This window comes from Hyla sarda, chromosome 5 (genome assembly GCF_029499605.1).
Source record: "Hyla sarda isolate aHylSar1 chromosome 5, aHylSar1.hap1, whole genome shotgun sequence".
NCBI classification, from domain to species: domain Eukaryota; kingdom Metazoa; phylum Chordata; class Amphibia; order Anura; family Hylidae; genus Hyla; species Hyla sarda.
In genome coordinates, this window is record NC_079193.1 from 362,288,910 (window position 1) to 362,306,965 (window position 18,056).

The 18,056-nt window shown below is 40.6% G+C and overlaps 1 long non-coding RNA gene across 1 annotated transcript; it reads right to left on the reverse strand.

Annotated features, from left to right (window-relative positions):
* Positions 1 to 12,093: 12,093 nt before the first annotated feature.
* Positions 12,094 to 16,520, reverse strand: LOC130274427 (uncharacterized). The gene is made up of 3 exons (XR_008844368.1): positions 15,932 to 16,520; positions 13,100 to 14,138; positions 12,094 to 12,595 (listed from the first exon to the last, which is right to left on the reverse strand). It is a non-coding gene; the product is annotated as an uncharacterized LOC130274427 (long non-coding RNA).
* Positions 16,521 to 18,056: the final 1,536 nt, after the last annotated feature.

Consider the following 18,056-nt stretch of genomic DNA (forward strand, 5'->3'; position numbering starts at 1 on the left):
AGACATATGAGGTATGTGCTTACTCGAGAGAAATTGGGCTACAAATACAAGTAAAAATTTTGTCCTTTTACCCCTTGTAAAAATTCAAAAATTGGGTCTACAAGAACATGTGAGTGTAAAAAATGAAGATTGTGAATTTTCTCCTTCACTTTGCTGCTATTCGTGTGAAACACCTAAAGGGTTAAAACGCTGACTGAATGTCATTTTGAATACTTTGGGGGGTGCAGTTTTTATAATGGGGTCATTTATGGGGTATTTCTAATATGAAGACCCTTCAAATCCACTTCAAACCTGAACTGGTCCCTGAAAAATACTGAGTTTGAAAATTTCGTGAAAAATCGGAAAATTGCTGCTGACCGTTGAAGCCCTCTGGTGTCTTCCAAAAGTAAAAACACGTCAATTTTATGATGCAAACATAAAGTAGACATATTGTATATGTGAACCAAAAAAATGTATTCGTAATATCCATTTTCCTTACAAGCAGAAAGCTTCAAAGTTAGAAAAATGCTAAATTTTCAAATTTTTCATCAAATTTACGGATTTTTCACCAAGAAAGGATGCAAGTATCGACAAAAATTTACCACTATGTTAAAGTAGAATATGTCACGAAAAAACAATCTCGGAATCAGAATGATAACTAAAAGCATTCCAGAGTTATTAATGTTTAAAGTGACAGTGGTCAGATGTGCAAAAAACGCTCCGGTCCTTAAGGCCAAAATGGGCTCCGTCCTGAAGGGGTTAAAGTTGTGGTTCACTTCGGTTCCTTCGCTGTAGACGACTACTGTGTTTTTTGTTTTGTGCTGTGTTTTTTTTTTGTGCTGTGTTTTTTTTTTTGTGCTGTGTTTTTTTTGGTGCTGTTTTTTTTGTGCTGTGTTTTTTTTTGTGCTGTTTTTTTTTTTGTGCTGTTTTTATGCTCTCCTTGTGTTTTTCCATGCATATAAGTATACATATAATGCAGTGTTTTCCATCCAGCGTGCCTCCATCTGTTGCAAAACTACAACTCCCAGCATACCTGGACAGCCTTTGGCTGTCCGGGCATGCTGAGAGTTGTAGTTTTGCAATATCTGGTGGATCCCTGGTTTGGAAGCACTGCTATCATTTGTCATTTGCATATAACATGCGTGTCATGCTGTTCATTGTTGTCAAAGGTTGGTTAGTTAGACAACATGGCACCAGGGAATTCCCACCACACTTGCCATGCTGCTTGTGTAGACTCCATAGCTTTTTGGTCAGTTAGCACTACTTTTTGGCACGTTCCAACAAATGTGTCACTTAAAAAAAAAAAAAAAATACTAAAAAATAAAATAAAAAAAATACCTATAAAGTGCCAAAAAGAAAAGAAAGAAAAATTCCGCTTTAAATCGTTTCCGCCCAAAATTTGCACGAAATTTGTGCAGAAATTCTGCATGAAAAAATAAAAATAAATAAAAAGGGAAATTCCAATTGGTGGTTGTAGTCCAGCAAAAAAAAAAACTGTTTCCTCCTATATTCCGTGCGGAAAATCTATGTTAATTCCGCACGATTTTCACACAAAATTCCCACAAATTTAGTGCAAAATAACCCCACAAATTTTTACCCTAGGATTCCTCTCCTATTCCTCAGTGTGAATGCACCCTAAGTCTTATGGGACTCTACCAGGGAATTAAAAACTGTTCCCTATTGGGAGGTGTCCGCTAAGGGAGATTATATACTGTATATAATACGCCAGAAAAAAACAAAACAAAAACAAGAACACAAGAAAAAATTACGATACTTGCCCAAAGAATACTGTAAAAATAAATATAAATGCCAAAAAAGAAGAAGAAAATAGATACCCAGTTACATGCCCAACTATACTATAAAAATTTATATAAAATGCCAGAAAAGCTTAAGAAAGAAATACTGATGCATGTCCAAAATCACTATAAAAATACATATAAAATAGCAAAAAGGTACATGAAAAAATTGCTAAGATTCATGGCAAAAGAGACTATAAAAATACATATAATCTGCCAAAAAGGGAAAAAAATTGAGTATGCATCCCAAAAATATTATAGAAATACATATAAAATTTCAAAAAAAGGACAAGAAAAAAATGATGGTGCATGCCCAAAACACTAAATAAAGTTTATAGTATTGATGGGCATGCATCATCAGTTTTTTTTTCTTGTCCTTTTTTTTTTTTTTTTTTTTTTTAAGTATAAACATATATAAAAAAAATGGCAGAAAGGGACAAGAAAAAAAATACTAAAATACATGCCCAAAAATACTATGAAAATACATAAAAAGTGCAAGAAAAGGACAAGGAAAAAATACTAAGATACATACTATAAAAAATAAATAAAAATGCATATAAATGGCAAAAAAAGAACAAGGAAAAAAAAATATGTGCATAGATATATACCCAAAAATACAAATAGAAACAAAAAAAATATTTAAAAAATAACTACAAAATTAAAATAAAAAAAACAAGATACATCAATGAAAAAAATATATAAATGGCAAAAAAAAGAACAAGGAAAAAAAATATGTGCATAGATATATACCCAAGAATACAAATAGAAAAAAAAACAAATAAAAAAAAACAAAAAAAAATATAAAAAAAACAAGATACATCAATGAAAAAAAATATATAAAAAAGTTATAGCTGTCAGAAGGCTGTGAAAAATTGCACCCCCAATGCCAAACTTAGCCACATTCTAAAAACAAACAATTTTGTTCATATGTCCTATTAGGGCACATAGATCTCATATGCCCTAACTAGAGATGAGCGAACTTACAGTAAATTCGATTCTTCACGAACTTCTCGGCTCGGCGGTTGCTGACTTTTCCTGCATAAATTAGTTCAGCTTTCCGGTGCTCCGGTGGGCTGGAAAAGGTGGATACAGTCCGAGGAAAGAGTCTCCTAGGACTGTATCCACCTTTTCCAGCCCACGGGAGCACCGGAAAGCTGAACTAATTTATGCAGGAAAAGTCATCAACTGCCGAGCCGAGAAGTTCGTGACGAATCGAAATTACTGTAAGTTCGCTCATCTCTAGCCCTAACAGTGAACTGTAACGGTGGCTCCTATTCTGGTGCAGTTGGCGCATCTATGGATCACATGACCATTCGAGTGAGCAGTGTGTAATGCTACTTCTCCCCTGTAGTGGCCGCTGCAAAGAAAATGTGTGGGCCAGCTAGTTTTAACAGAGGCATTTTTTCTGTTTTTATTGTGGTTTGTTTATAAAAAAAAAATTTTTAATAACACAAATGATAAAAAAAAAAAAATATCAATTCTAAGTGGAAAATCCATTTTTGTTTCATGTAAAAAAAAAAATACAAAAAAATGACAGTTTTATATATATATATATATATATATATATATATATATATATATATATATGACTCCTCGCTGTCCGTTACATGGAAATTAGGTGAGATGTGGAGGAAACCATAGCGCTGAGGATTTCTGGTGGTCTTGTGATAAAGCAGAAGTTTACTTGGTACTTTCCCTTTACTTGCACTCACGTATAAAGGTCTTCGCTCCCCACAATGTTATTTCTCATATTCAGGGTATTTCCAGTCGCGATTAATTGTTTCTTAAAATAAATGACCATGACTCATTTATAGTGAATTCTGTATCAGGTGTATAGATGAATAATACAATAATATAGAAAATTACCGTATTTTTCGCCATATAAGACGCTCCGGCACATAAGATGCACCCAATTTTTAAAGGGTGAAAATCTAGAAAAAAAAGATTCGCCACCAAATACAATGTAAAGAATAGGACAGTGATCTTCAACCTGCGGACCTCCAGATGTTGCAAAACTACAACTCCCAGCATGCCCGGACAGCCGTTGGCTGTCCGGGCATGCTGGGAGTTGTAGTTTTGCAACATCTGGAGGTCCGCAGGTTGAAGATAACTGGTATAGGAGGTAATAATCACGTGTCCCTGCGGCTCCGGACCCATCACCGCTGCCCTGTATGTCGCCCTCCATCGCTGTCTCCGTGTCCCCGTCGTTCCAGAACGTCTCTGCTGACCGGTATCCTCGCTTTCCGTCGCCGCCATCACGTCGCTACGCACGCCGCTCCTATTGGATGACGGGACGGCGTGCGCGAAGACGTGATGACGACGAAGGAGAGCGCCGGCCATGCAGGGGATCCCGGCACGGAGCAGACACCGAGGAGGCAGGTGAGGTCCCTCCCGGTGACCTGTAAGATGTTCGGGATGCCGCGATTTCACCGCGGCGGTCCCGAACAGCCCGACTGAGCAGCCGGGTTAGTGTCACTTTCGCTTCAGACGCGGCGGTCAGTTTTGATCGCCACGTCTGAAGGGTTAATGCAGGGCATCACCGCGATCGGTGATGTCCTGTATTAACCGCGGGTTCCGGCCGTTGATGGCCGCAGGGACCGGCGCGGTATTTGCCGTATGAGACGCACCAACTTCCCCCCCCCCCCAGTTTTGGGGAAGAAAAAGTGCGTCTTATACGCCCACATTGGTGTCCTGGTCCTTGTCTGTGCCTGTTCTTCACAGTAATGGTGGACAATCTGATGGGACATCACTGTGGACAATACAGCATTGAGGTCTAAAACATTGGGGCAGTAAGCACAGGACTAAATGAGGTTGGTGGGGACCTTTGTGGCCATTTCCACTGAAGTTTATATGAGGTAGGTGTGGAGGCCCTGTTATGGATTTTGCCTTGTGGATCCGGAGAATTAAAGGGGTATTCCAGGATTTTTTCAGGGGCTGTAAAGCTAGTGTAGTTCACACTATAGTGTCTGTACCTGTGTGTGACGGCTGGCCTCACAATCCTTATGTTATCTTTGCCCCTATATTTATATTTAGCAGCATACAAAATGAGTGTTGTCTCAGGTTTTCCCAGGTTGCAGTGCAGCCCCAGACATTACATCACTAGTCAGGTGTGCAAAGGGAGCGTCTCTGTGCTTCAATGGGTGGAGGGACTGCCGGGGAATTGTAGTTTCAAACACAGAACAGCATGGTAGGGAGCTTAGGTGTGCTTCAATGGGTGGGGTGACTGACGTGTGGGAGGGAGAAAAGTTAGCTCACACTTACAAACCAAGGGGTCCTGGGACTTGTAGTTGGAGGGAGGGAACTCCAACAGGAAATAGCTATTTCACAAAAAGAGAGTAGCAGCAGAGGTCTTACAACACAGCCATTTAACCCCAAGACAGGCATGGATCCTTCCTAAGCATGTCCATTACTGTCTGGTAGATAAGGCCTAAAGTCACCTTTTGCTGGATAACCCCTTTAAGGTATGCTTCATCATCAGCCATAGCAGGAAAATCAGTGGAGTGAATAACATTGATTATCTGGTGACAATGGCGCCTGTCAGGGGGTGGGATATGTAAGAAAGCAAGTGACCAGTCAGTTCTTGAAGTTGATGTTGAAATCATGACAAATGTACAAGCATAAGGATATAAGAAACCGTGACAAGGGCCATTTGTGATGTATACATAAGTGGGTCAAACCATCTCCAGAACGGCCGGTCTTGTGGGGTGTTCCTGGTATGTTATGGTTACCACTACGTAAGGAACGACATTCGGGGACAAGATCGTGAGCACCCAAGGCTCATGGATGTGTGTGGGGGTGAAGACTAGCCGGTATGGTCCAATACACAGAAGATCTTCTGTAGAGCAAACTGCTGAAAGAGTTTCTGCTGACTATAGGAGTCAGATCACGCAGGGCATTGTAGTTTACTGTATATGGGGCTGTGTAGCCACAGAACAATCATAGGTCTAATTCTGGTCCCTGTCTACAATCTAAAGCGTCTTACAACAGGTATGAGAGTATCTGGGCTGGTGCAAGGATTTTTGCCACCATTGGCAAAAGCTAATTTTGCCGCCCCTTTGACTCCGTAATTCTCCTTAAAGGGGTACTCCGCCCCTGGCATCTTATCCCCTATCCAAAGGATAGGGGATAAGATGTTAGATCGCCGCCGTCCCGCTGCTGGGGACCCCAGGGATCGCCGCTGCGGCATCCCACCATCATTACTGCACAGAGCGAGTTCGCTCTGTGCGTAATGACGGGCGATACAGGGGCCGGAGCCGCGGGACGTCATGGCTCCGCCCCTCATGACATCACGGCCTGTCCCCTTAATGCAAGTCTATGGCAGGGGGCGTGATGACCGCAACGCCCCCTCCCATAGACTTGTATTGACGGGGGCGGGCCGTGACGTCACGAGGGGCGGGGCAGTGACGTAACGATGCTCCGGCCCCTGTATTGCCCGTCATTACGTGCAGAGCGATCTCGCTCTGCGCAGTAATGATAGCGGGGTGCTGCAGCAGCGATCCCCGGGGTCCCCAGCAGCGGGACCGCGGCGATCTGACATCTTATCCCCTATCCTTTGGATAAGGGATAAGATGTCTAGGGGCGGAGTACCCCTTTAAAACTGGGGTGACACACTATAAAAAATGCTGGGGGGCGTCGGTGGGGGTGGTGCTGGCTGGGAGCAGGAGGTTTGGATGCTAAGTTTCTTGCGGCTGGCAGAGCAGCGCCCACCTCAAGAGGGCGCTCTAGGTGGCTGCCTATTTTGCCTTTAGGCAGAGCCGGCCCTGGAGAGTATCAGAACTGGACCGAGCAATGGAGGAAGATGGCCTGGTCTGATGGATCATGTTTTCAATCATGTGGACGGCCGGTTACATGTGCATCACTAACCTGGGGAAGAGATGGCACCAGGGTACACTACGGGAAACAGACCAGCTGGTGGGGGATGGACAATGTTCTGCTGGAAACACGACGCGTACCACCTACCTAACCATTGTACAGGCCAAGTCCTTCCCTTCATGGCAGCAAGATCCCCCAACTCTTTCAGCAGGTTGACTAGTGTAAGTTTCTTCAAGTAGACATGATTTAGGACTTAAAGGGGTACTACCGTGGAAAACTCTTTTTTTTTTTAAATCAACTGGTGCCAGAAAGTTAAACAGATTTGTAAATCACTTCTATTAAAAAATCTTAATCCTTCCAGTACTTTTTAGGGGCTGTATACTACAGAGGAAATGTTTATCTTTTTAGATTTCTCTGATGTCATGACCACAGTGCTCTCTACTGACCTCTGCTGTCCATTTCAAGAACTGTCCAGAACAGGAGAAAATCCTCATAGCAAACCTATGCTGCTTTGGACAGTACCTAAAATAGACAGCAGAGGTCAGCAGAGAGCACTGTGGTCATGACATCAGAGAAATGTAAAAAGATATATATATATATATATATATATATGTATATATATATATATATATACCAAGCAAGAAAAATTCTGCAGCACTCCAAAATGCAGTGAAAAAATGGTGGATTTATTTAGCCCAACGGCTATGCCGTTGGGCTAAATAAATCCACCATTTTTTCACTGCATTTTGGAGTGCTGCAGTATTTTTCTTCTTCCAGTAGTTATCAGCTGCTGAATTTTAGTTGTTCTTTTCTTTCTGACCACAGTGCTCTCTGCTGACACCTCTGTCTGTCTTGGGAACTGTCCAGAGCGGAAGTGGTTTCCTATGGGGATTTGCTCCTATTTTGGACAGTTCCTGAGACAGACAGAGATGTCAGCAGAGAGCACTGTTGTCAGACAGAAAAGAACAACTCAACTTCAGCAGCTGATAACTACTGGAAGGATTACATTTTTTTTTTTTTTTTTTTTTTATAGATTTAATTTACAAATCTGTTTAACTTTCTGGAGCCAGTTGATATATAAAAAAATTGCTGGAACACCCCTTAAAGGGGTATTCCAGGGAAAAAACTTTTTTTTTATATATCAACTGGCTCCAGAAAGTTAAACAGATTTGTAAATTACTTCTATTAAAAAATCTTAATCCTTTCAGTACTTATGAGCTTCTGAAGTTAAGGTTGTTCTTTTCTGTCTAAGTGATCTCTGATGACACCTGTCTCAGGAAACGCCCAGTTTAGAAGATATTTGCTATGGGGATTTTCTTCTAAACTGGGCGTTTCCCGAGACACGTGTCATCAGAGATCACTTAGACAAAAAAGAACAACCTTAACTTCAGAAGCTCATAAGTACTGAAAGGATTACGATTTTTTAATAGAAGTAATTTACAAATCTGTTTAACTTTCTGGAGCCAGTTGATATATATATAAAAAAGTTTTTTCCTGGATAACCCCTTTAAATTTCTTCAGATCACTGGTCTCAAACTGTGGCCCTCCAGATGGTACAAAACTTCAGCCAACGGCTGTCCGGGAATGCTGGGAGTTGATGTTTTGCACCATCTGGAGGGCCACAGTTTGAGACCACTGCTTCGCATAAAGATATTCCTTTGGACTTACCCTCTTACCGATCTCACTGTGTATTGATGTGTACAGCGGGGGCGGGGAGTGGAAATTTACTACCAAAATTCGTCACATATAGTAGTTTTGAAGAAGCGTGAAGACAGAAATGTGTCTGTGTATTTTGGATTTTACAAGTCATGGCTGAAGAGTCAACCATACTGTACATAATCTGACTGATCCTTCACGAGATATTTCCAATGACTCCTTCTTATATCAGATGGAGAACAAAGAAATGAGTTCGATTGCGAGCTCTGAGGCTACACGACTTCCGCACAACGATCGAGATCTTATTGGGGGAGATTTATCAAAACCTGTGCAGAGGAAGAGTGGTGCAGTTGCCCATAGCAACCAATCAGATTGCTTCTTTCATTTTCCACAGGCCTCTAAAGAGGCCTGTGGAAAATGAAAGAAGCAATCTGATTGGTTGCTATGGGCAACTGCACCACTCTTCCTCTGCACAGGTTTTGATAAATCTCCCCCCATTGACCTTATAAATGGAGTTACATCTAGAAATATCTATGAATTTTTCTATTTTGCATGTTACCTAAACCAAGTATTAGGTCGTACGGAAGAGTCTTATGTCCGTCCTGGAAACAGATCGGTCCCTGTGGCCAATATCATTTACAGCAATGGACATGTGATTGGGCCAATCTATTTTTGGAAAAATGGCTGTCCCAGTTGCCAGATCCCCATCATTTTGGCTTTTCTTCTGACCTAAAAGGCTTTGTAACAAACAATGCTTTTCACGACATCTTTTAGAACTTCTTAAAGGGGTACTCCACTGGAAAACAGAAAGTTAAACATATTTGTAAATGACTTCTATTAAAAAAAAAAAATCTTAATCCTTCCAGTACTTATCAGCTGCTGTATGCTCCACAGGAAGTTCTTTTCTTTTTGAATTTTCTTTCTGTCTGACCACAGTGCTCTCTGCTGACACCTCTGTCCATGTTTTTTTTGGTGAGAGTAATATATATATATATATATATATATATATATATATATATATATATAGTGGCCTATGGAACTATAATTGGTTAAAGTAAATTTTTGGCTAACAGTCAGGAACTGTGCAGAGTAGGAGAAAATTCCCAGAGCAAACCTCTCCTGCGCTGGACAGTTGCTGACATGGACAGAGGTGTCAGCAGAGAGCACTGTGGTCAGACAGAAAGGAAATTCAAAAAGAAAAGAACTTCCTGTGGAGCATACAGCAGCTGATAAGTACTGGAAGGATTAAGATTTTTTTAATAGGAAAGCTAAAAATGAGGTGCAGCTCACAACAGAAGGACCAAGGTAATTAAAGCCCCCACCAGTCAAAATATATTCAAGATAATAGCTTATACCTCTAGGACCTCACCAACCTTGGTGCATAATGATAATGGTAGAAATGAATTGAGATTTGTCAGCGTTACTCATAAAATTATTTTTAATTTTAATTAAATATAATAAATAGAATAAGGATAAAATGTTGAATTAACACATTTGACTGGCGCTACCATATGATAATCCCAACTTTATCAAACTAATAAAAATGGATGTGAGAAAAATGTCCAATTTACTAGTGCTCCGGTATGAATGAAAAAAGTCAGTTTTGATCGGCAAACAAAAATTGAAGTCCTGTTTTGTAGCAGAGTAAGTTTGCGCTTGTAAAATAAAATCAATCTCCAGAAAAAAGATATTAAAAGTATCTCTCACCAGTGCTTCTGGTGGCTTGATAGTCCTTTACTGTAGGTTACAGCCCTGCACTCCTCTCGTGCCCCGATAGTGGGGGGCACTGCAGTCTCCCGTCTCCCTTGCAGCCCCGATGGCAGGGGGGGGCAGTATGGTGTTACGTGCCGCTGGCTCCGATGGTAGGGGAGCGTGATGTGATGTTCTGTACTGCAGATTGCACTCGCTCACCGGCTGTCTGTTGGTGGTATTGTTCTGACACTCCGGCAAGAGTGTCAGTCAGCACGGGAGCGGCAGTAAGTCCGGCGGCAATAGTGCGCTCGGGAGCGGCGGGTGATCCAGGGTTGGCGTCCCACGTGGAGACCTGGACTGTAGGAAGTGTAGGCTGTGGGAGATGGTTAAAGGTAGGATTGCCGCCAAGCAGGGCGGAATACGGCTGGGTTAACACCTTTGGTACCGGAACCTGTGAGTTTGCAGGCAGACACTAGTAAAGACTGTGTGAATAGTGCCAGACACCTAAACGCGTTTCGGGGTGCTGGGAATTGTAGTCCTCTGACCCCTTTCTCAGTAGAAACGTATATTCCTACATATGACAGTGCAGTAGAAGGCCTGATGAAGGGTCTGCTCCAGCTCCAAATTGTTCTTCATTTCTTCCAGTCTGATTGGTGACCTCTGGTCATGTACACCGAAGTAAGGAATCCACTTTACAAATATCATAATGTTTCCCCTGTATGGTACCTAAATTTGCCACCCAGGGTGCAGAGATTCTCAACCCAATCCCCAAGACCCAACGAAAGTCCAGGATGTAAGTTTTTCCCTGTTCTATTCCAATGGAGTAACTGAAAACACTTTATTGGTGGGCCTTAAAGGGGTACTCTGGTAGAAATTTTTTTTTTAATCAACTGGTGCCAGAAAGTTATACAGATTTGTAAATTACTTCTATATAATAATCTTAATCCTTCCAGTACTTATTAGCTGCATTATGCCTCAGAGGAAGTTGAGTTGTTCTTTCCAGTCTGGCCACAGTGCTCTCTGCTGCCACCTCTGTCCGTGTCAGGAACAGTCAAGAGTGCAAGCAAATCATCTTAGGAAACCTATCCTGCTCTAGGCAGTTCCTGACATGGACAGAGGTGTCAGCAGAGAGCACTGTGGTCAGACTGGAAATAACTGCACAACTTCCCATGGAGAATACAGCAGCTGATAAGTACTGGAATGATTAAGATTGTTTAATAGAAGTAATTTACAAATCTGTATAACTTTCTGGCACCTGTTGATTTAAAAAAAAATAGTTTTTCACAGGGGTACCCCTTTAAGGACTAGGTTAGGGACCACTGCTCTAGAATGATCTAGAATTTGCTTCCATCTACACTCTTTCCATGGGCAAATATCTCACCCATTTGATTCTAAACAAGGGCCAAGATTTATTAGTGAAAATGAACCAAAATTCTGGCACAATCTGTGTAAAAAAAAAACTAACTAACATGCTGTATGCTACATTTATTATGCGTTTTAGACACATTCTGAGATGTTCCTGACCCATAGGGGGTGTGACTTGGCAGAAGGGGAGCCTCGCTTAACAGTGTGCACCAAAATTGTACAAAAATGGCAAAAAAAAATCTGACTTATGCCTACTCTCTCCATTAAGAACATATCACATGTTCACATGTATGGGAGACCTAGAGAAATAGCTGTCCACCCAACGAATGTTCGGCAGAAAGCTGTTAAGGGTGTACGGGCACTGTAAGTTGACACTGTCTCAAAATGAGACAGTTTTAGTAAATCTGAGCCAATGCAGTATTCCTAGAGAGTTGAGTCCCAAAAGTGCTAAAGACCTCCCCAAGAGCCCTATATAAGCCACATTATCTGCCTCCATACAATGGATCAGCTGACCAAGCTGATTGGGACACCTTTCCATGGGACAATGTTTGGTTGAACCATTGTTCCTGATCGCTGGCCGGTATAAATGGTATTTCTGAGATTCACCTTAATGTAGACATTAGTTCTTAAAGAAAAAAAAAATTCAAAGATCAACTTATCCAATGGGTTATTAAATATGCAGAATGTGTGCACTACTATTTATTGGTCAATTTTGATTTTGATAATAAAAATAAAATATTTCCATTATTTAATTTAAGAATAGTGATGAATAATTACCATTGATAAAAAAAAATTCCCATTATAAGGCCTTTATGTGAGAAATTACAATACAGAACATATCATCTTAAAATTTTGTAAAACATTTAAATTGCAAACATTTGGAAAAAATAAATCACAGAATAATATTCCTTTTAAACTCTGTTCACTCAACCTAAATGCGTCTTTTTGATTTATTTTTTTCCATTAAAGTTATCACCTTTAAAGGGCAGAGAAGGCACGGTCAAAAGTCCACAAATACTTAATAGAATATTGATTTTAAAATACTTAATTTTGGTTAAATTAAGTCCCCGCTTCCCGTGAGATTCCAAATTAGATGAATTCCATTAGAATCACTAAACCAATAGAAGATCTTCAATGACGTTGAACTTCAAAGTTGACCCATAATTCGCGAGACAATCCAAAGTAAATGTCCATGTTAACCTCTGGGGTCTAAGGTTAGCACTTTGATGCTGTAGGTGGTGGAAACCTTGTTGTTCGTTGTGGTTTCCAATGAAAGGACAAATGTCACACTTTCCCTGATGGACGAAGCAAAACAATTTCAAATGGTTCATGGGGTTGACCTCAGGTATTGAAGGGATTTTACACCAAGGACTATTTTCTGTGGATTTGGCCATAGAAAGCTGTTTCTACTTTCTGAATCATTACAAAGAATTAGGAACGACCTTTAGAGAAAATCCCATCAATGACCTCTTGATAGGGTAAGTTTCCAAGAAGCCAGTTAAAGAGGTGTAAATATATAAATTGTTCCTATAGAAAGTAAATCTAAATCTGATAAATGCAATATAATTGTTGATGAATCCAAAGACAACTATTATAACACAGCTCTCTATGTATGAGAATATAACTACTATAATACGGCTCCTATATACAAGAATATAACTACTATAATACTGCTCCTATATACAAGAATATAACTACTATAATACTGCCCTCTATGTATGAGAATATAACTACTATAATACTGCTCCAATATACAAGAATATAACTACTATAATACTGCTCAAATAACTGAGACTTACCACATCTTTATTCCATCTACGGTTGGCGCCGAACATCCCGGGAACCTTTTTTCCAGACCCCGCAAACCAGCTTATCGAGTGTGCTGCCACACATCTCGAGCAACCCGGACGGCTGCACCGCAAACAATATCCAAAGGGATCATATCTACCAGACGTCCACAAGGTTGTTGTGTGCCAACACAACCTTGCAAGGTGAGATCATCATTCATATCCACCTATTTCTTCCACCTAGTCCAAACATACTGCCCGATAGGAAGCTCTGTTTTTGTATTTTTGTATGCAGCCCCACTATATACAAGAACATAAATACTATAATATTGCTCCTATATACATGAATATAAATATTATAATACTGCTCCTATATACATGAATATAACTACTATTATACTGCCTCATTGTTATGCTATGCGCTCCGGCCTCACACCCTGGCCGTGAGCGCATGGTCCTCTTACCTTCTGCTGCCGACGGAACTGGGACTCGTATTGCGGGACGCACCCTCATGCAAGCCCCAGTCCGTCACTCTCCGGGTGCTTCCCCTGCCTCTGCTGCCGCCTCTCTGCTCCGGCGCGCGTGTCCCCGTCACTTAGGGCACGCGCGCGTCGGAGCTTTAAGATTTAAAAGGCCAGTATGCTCATTAGTATAACCACCTGTGTCTTGTTGATAAATTCCTCCATCCTCCTCAGTTCTCTGCCGGATCTTTGTTGCCTTGTGCCCTAGAGAAAGCGTTCCTTTGTATTGCCTTGCCGTGTACCAGATCTCCTGCTCTCGTGGCCTTGACCTTGCTTCTCTGCCGCCTGCCTACTGAACTTCTGCTACATCCCGACTACGCTACTGTGCCGCCTGACCTACAGCTATCCTGACTACGATTTGTCTCTTCCCTTCTGTGCTTTGCATCTCCTCAGCCACCTGAGTGGTCAAGCCGTTGCCGGGGATAGCGACCTGGGTGTCGCCTGCAGCTGCAAGTCCTTCCTGCTTTGCGGCACAGTCCGAGTCATCTGCCACACAGGTCCAGTGGATCCACATACACCGGAGTTCCTGTCTTCAGAAACGTGAGTGTTATACTCCTATATACAAGAATATAACTACTATAATACTGCTCCTATATACAAGAATATAACTACTATAATACTGCCTTCTTTGTACAAGAATATAACTACTATAATACTGCTATATACAAGAATATAACTACTTTAATACTGCTCCTATATACAGGAATATAACTACTATAATACTGCCTCCTATATACAAGAATATAACTACTATAATACTGCTCCTATATACAAGAATATAACTACTATAATACTGCTCCTATATACAGGAATATAACTACTATAATACTGCTCCTATATACAATAATATAACTACTATAATACTGTTCCTATATACAAGAATATAACTACTATAATACTGCTCCCTATATCCAAAAATATAACTATTACAATACTGCTCCTATATACAAGAATATAACTACTATAATACTGCTCCCTATATCCAAAAATATAACTACTATAATACTGCTCCTATATACAAGTATATAACTACTATAATATTGCTCCTATGTACAAGAATATAACTACTATAATACTCCCTCCTATATACAAGAATATAACTACTATAATACTGCTCCTATATACAAGAATATAACTACTATAATACTGCTCCTATATACAAGAATATAACTACTATAATATTGCTCCTATGTACAAGAATATAACTACTATAATACTGCTCCTATATACAAGAATATAACTACTATAATACTGCTCCTATATACAAGAATATTACTACTATAATACTGCCTCCTATATACAAGAATATAACTACTATAATACTGCTCCTATATACAAGAATATACTTACTATAATACTGCCTCCTATATACAAAAATATAACTACTATAATACTGCTCCTATATACAAGAATATATCTACTATAATACTGCCTCCTATAAACAAAAATATAACTACTATAATACTGCTCCTATATACAAGAATATAACTACTAAAATACTGCTCCTATATACAAGAATATAACTACTATAATACTGCTCCTATATACAAGAATATAACTACTATAATACTGCTCCTATATACAAGAATATAACTACTATAATACTACTCCTATATACAAGAATATAACTACTATAACACTGCTCCTATATACAAGAATATAACTACTATAATATTGCTCATATGTACAAGAATATACTTACTATAATACTGCTCCTATATACAAGAATATAACTACTATAATACTGCTCCAATGTACAAGAATATAACTACTATAATACTGCCTCCTATATACAAGAATATAACTACTATAATACTGCTCCTATATACAAGAATATTACTACTATAATACTACTCCTATATACAAGAATATAACAACTATAATACTGCTCCTATATACAAGAATATAACTACTATAATACTGCTCCTATATACAAGAATATAACTACTATAATACTGCTCTCATATACAAGAATATAACTACTATAATACTGCTCCTATATACAAGAATATAACTACTATAATACTGTCTCCTATATACAATAATATAACTACTATAATACTTCTCCTATGTACAAGAATATAACTACTATAATACTGCTCCTATATACAAGAATATAACTACTATAATACTGCTCCTATATATAAGAATATAACTACTATAATATTGCCCCTATATACAAGAATATAACTACTATAATACCGCCTCCTATATACAAGAATATACTTACTATAATACTGCCCCTCACTAACTCAGCTCTGCTATATCTGTGAACTGGTTCATGTGTGATTTGACTAGAGTGAGTCTGGGGCCTGTGAATCACCTGCAGCAGTCTGTATGTCTGTAGAATGTCAATGTTCCTGCTGCTGTACGAGGAGGATTCCAAGGTTTAATGATGCATCAAATGATCTTCCCCGAATATCTCTGGGTGTACACCACGAACGGGTGCGAGCACGGGGCCCTGCTTCCTGGTCTGTATTAATACTAGTCGGCTTGGCAGGGACCATCCGGGGATAAGCGTTCGCCCGCACTGACAACAGCTGGTAGAATTTAGATAAACGCTTGTAAGGGATGCGCTGCCGCCTGGATTGAAATTCTGCCGCGTTCTCCTCTTGGTGGGTAATTTGCCATTCTGCTCGCTCCGTGCCAGGACTATCAATACTCAACAATAAATAAATAAATATAAGAAGAGAAAAGCTTGCAGCTGTAGCGGCAAAATAATGATCACCATAATAATTCATGGAGTGTTTCACGATCCCGCATAACCTGGGTAACGCTGCGCAGTCTAAAGGAATGGCGACAATGTTGTTTCCATTCACCGGCGGAGGTAACCGGAGAGGAGAAGAGGAACGCAACATGGATTATTACTAGGGAATAAACAGGGAAATAGGAGATTCGGGATCGCGTTGTGTTGAGGTCTTCATTGGCAAGACCAGTGGTCTCCGAACTGTGGCCCTCCACATGTTGCAAAACTACAACTCCCAGCATGCCCGGACAGCCGTTGGCTGTCCGGGCATGCTGGGAGTTGCAGTTTTGCAATAGGTTGAGGAAACCTGGTTGGGAAGCTCCAGATCTTGATAAATATACAGACACCAGATGGAAACCAGATGGACCCAATTAAAGTTAGTGGAATCTGTGGGGATACGTCAGAATCTGTTGCGCATTGGACCGTCGCTTTGTTTTTCTGGCCTGAATGGTGTCTCAGACGCAAGTGTGAACGAGGTCCTACTGTGGAAAAAAAATCCAGGATCTGCTGCATATTTACCCCATCCTCATATCCCGACCGCATATCCCTTCCACATATCCTGTCCTCATATCTGTTCTCATATCCCAACCTCATATCTTGTCCTGATATCCTGACTTCATATCCCGACCTCATATCTCGTCCTCATATCCCGTCCTCATATCCTGTCCTCATATCCCGACCGCATATCCCTTTCACATATCCTGTCCTCATATCTGTTCTCATATCCCAACCTCATATCTTGTCCTGATATCCTGACTTCATATCCCAACCTCATATCTCGTCCTCATATCCCGTCCTCATATCCTGTCCTCATATCCCGACCGCATATCCCTTCCACATATCCTGTCCTCATATCTGTTCTCATATCCCAATCTCATATCTTGTCCTGATATCCTGACTTCATATCCCGACCTCATATCTCGTCCTCATATCCCGTCCTCATATCCCGACCTCATATCCCGACCTCATATCCTGTCCTCATATCTCGTCCTCATATCCCGTCCTCATATCCCGACCTCATATCCCGACCTCATATCCTGTCCTCATATCCCGTCCTCATATCCCATCCTTGTATCCCGTCCTCATATCTCGTCCACATTTCTTGACCTCATATCTCGTCCGCATATCTCGTCCTCAAATCTCGACCTCATATCTCTTCCTCATATCCCGACTTCATATCCCATCCTCATATCCCGTCTTCATATCCCGTCCTCATATCCCATCCTCATATATCGTCCTCATATCTCGTCCTCATATCCCATCCTCATATCTCGTCCTCATATCCCATCCTCATAGCTCTTCATCATATCCTGACCTCATATCCAAACCTCATATCTCGTCCTCATATCGCTTCCTCATATCCCATTCTCATATCCCGTCCTATTATCCTGTCCTCATATCCCGTCCTCATATGTCAACCTCATATCCCATCCTCATATCCTGTCATCTTATCTCATCCTTATATGCCGTCCTCATATACTGTCCTCATATCTCATCCTCATCTCCCTCCCTTATATCCCGACCTCATATTATGTTCTGATATCTCGTCCTCCTATCCTATCTTCAAATCCCGTCCTTTCCCTCACTAACTATTCTCTGCCCTTTCCTGCTGGACAGGCAGACAATCTATGCAGCTTGATAGTAACATGATCAGGAGATGTACCCGAAGTCCCATAGACTTGCATTGGTCTTTAGAGAAAAT